Source organism: Lepisosteus platostomus, chromosome 1 (genome assembly GCF_059453375.1).
Source record: "Lepisosteus platostomus isolate fLepPlt1 chromosome 1, fLepPlt1.hap1, whole genome shotgun sequence".
NCBI lineage: Eukaryota > Metazoa > Chordata > Actinopteri > Semionotiformes > Lepisosteidae > Lepisosteus > Lepisosteus platostomus.
The window spans coordinates 68,371,194-68,374,042 of NC_142611.1; positions in this window are offsets into that span (position 1 = coordinate 68,371,194).

Below are 2,849 nucleotides of genomic sequence, written 5' to 3' on the forward strand. Positions count from 1 at the left end.
GTACGTCTCCTTGTTTTCTTTTCAGAATTCCTTATTTTGGCATGCTGCGTGTTCTAGTTTCTTGGCTTTTACAGACCGTTTTTTTGTGTTTGTTCTGCTGAGATTATGTTTGCATTTACACCAGGAGTGCAAGATGTAGAAAGCACTGCATTCTGGGAAGGCACCTGGTGTGAACGGTTGTAAGTGTTGTGTAGTTTTCACAGAGTAAAACAGGCCTTTGTTAGAGCCAGCTTAAGCTACACCGCAGCTTCTACAATGTTCATGACTTACATGACTTGATGACTAACTTTTCAGGCCGGTAGACTTACAAAAAAAACCCATGAAAAATGAGACCTCTAATTATACTCACCTGTACACAGGCATATAATAGTTTTTGTAAGTACTCTGGGTTGTAATTGCAGCTACCTGCTGTGTAGTAGTGAGGAGCTGCTCTGAACAGACAGTTTTGCCTAGACCGGTTTACTTGAACAAGGACTGAGAGGGTTATGCATGAATATAACTTCTATCTGATTTTTCCAGTTATTAATGGAACTAAGCTCACCTTGACAGTATTGATCAGTCATTAGAAAACCTCATAGAAATCTTTAAATTTGAGGTTGTGGAAATATGGGGAAAGTAAAAAGACATGCAGGGCTGATCATGCTCTGCCTTCTAACCCATTAGCCTAGTGTCCTTGAAGGAATAGTGTGTTCCTGCTCTTGTAGTATGCCCACTTGTTGGCTTAATTAGCTGATAGGGGACTTAGCCATTGATTGATTTTAGCCAGCAGCCATATCACCCTGCAACTCACCACTGGCAACCCACCGAAGCTCAGCAGTTGTGAGCCTGGCCAGTACCTGGATGGGAGACCTCCTGGGAAAAACGAAGGTTGCTGCTGGAAGAGGTGTTAGTGGGCCCAGCAGGGGGCGCTCACCCTGCGGTCTGTCGGTCCTAGTGCCCCAGTATAGTGACGGGGACACTATACTGTAAACAGGTGCCGTCCTTCGGATGGGACTTGAACCGAGCTCCTGACTCTTGGTCATTAAAAATCCCAGGGTGTTTCTCTAAAAGAGTAGGGGTATTATCCTGGTGCCCTGACCAATCCTAAATAAATATCCTTATTTTTAATCCTGACCAAATTTCCCATTGGCCCTTACTAATCATGGCCTCCTAATAATCCCCATCGCTGAACTGGCTCCATCGCTGTTCTCCCTGCTGAGAGCTGGTGTGAGTTGAGTGTTCTGGAAATTTGGCCAGGATGGCTGCCATTGCATCATCCAGATGGGGCTGCACACTGGTGGTGGAGGGGATCCCCATTACCTGTAAAGCACTATGAGTGGAGTGTCCAGAAAAGCGCTATATAGGTGTAAGCAATTATTATTGATTGAAGTTGCCAATGGGACTTTTGGGGCTCTCTGGGATCGAAGTTGGAGATGATGGTATAAGAACCTATCCTTCTAAGGCTTCCATGTTTTGTACAGAATGTGCTTCTCTGGAATGGGGACTTTGAAAAGGCACAGCAAACGCCTTCACCTCCGGAGACCCTGCTGCTTTGTGTGCACTGCTGGGAATGTGAGTTCTGCCTGTCCTTAGTGAACCCAAGCACTGCCTGACTGAGCTATCTCGTGAGGTGTAGATAGTCTGTGTTAGGAGGGGGGTAGTCCACAGGGATGTTGTAATGGAATGTAGCCACTAAAACCGAAAGTGTGAGATTTGAAACCATCGGAGACTGCAGTCCTGTTTATTGGGAGGGTGGGAATATCCCCGTGTCCGAAACTCCGGGCGCTGTGTGCGTCTGTTCCTCTGTAGTTATGTGATGGTCTCAGATGTCATGCTCCTCTTTGCAGGGCTGCTGTCACGTGTTTCTGGGCTGTGCTGTAGCAGTCTGTGCCTACTCTATCCCAAGTTGTAATAGGTTCTATAAATACCCTGGTTTTTACTCTTTTCGTCCTTTAGTAGTTCAAAGGTTTCAGACCTGCCAAGGGCCTCTCTTGATACCGTCTTTTGTTACAGTTAGACTCTGCAGGACTTAATAGGACTGACTACGCACTTGACTAGTACTGTTGGAACGTGTTTTTGGGGTCGTTGCTCACTGATCTTTGAAAACTGCCTTTATAAACTGTGGGGCTGTAGCCTATAGGCGTGTTCTGTTCAGAAATGTGACTATAGCATTATGGAACAGGGCTTTCAAGCCCAGTCTTTCCCCATTGCTGTGAGTTAGGTCACATTTAAAAGAATTTCAGTGCACAGTGATTTTGGCTTTGAGCTAAAATTGTAAAAAAGGATTAAATACACAGGCTAGACAAGGAACTGCATAAAACTGGGGGCTCAAGTCTCGTCCTCAATGTCCTCATCCAGCAGGTTTTCTTTGCTTAAAATCTTACTACCAGTTAAGGGTGTTTTTAGTTAGTTTACCTTATTTTAGACCTTTTCCTCAGCTCTTGATGCTGATGTTATAAACACACAGACAGGTACTCCAAGTTTGATTCCAAGTTTCCCTGACCCAGACGTTGTGAGGCAGCTGTGCTGGCTGCCTTAACCCTGGGCTGTTAAGATGCCGTCAAAAGTTTAGATTACACTTCTCGCAACTCGGATGTTCGCTTTGTTCAGCTGAGAACTTCTGTGACCCTGCTGTGGTCTGTCGGTTATTACAAATAATGCACCAAGAAGCACTTCAGATAAGGCGATATTAAATAAAAAGTTGTTCATCTTAATTTAGACCGTTGACGCTGTGAACATGGAACAACTAGGCTTTCTAAAAACATAATGAGCTTAGAGATGTAGCGGGGGCTTAGAAGCACGCCTTCTGGATCAGCAGTTTTTGTCCTCTGGTTCTTAAATTCACCCAAAGTTATAAACTGTGTCCCTAA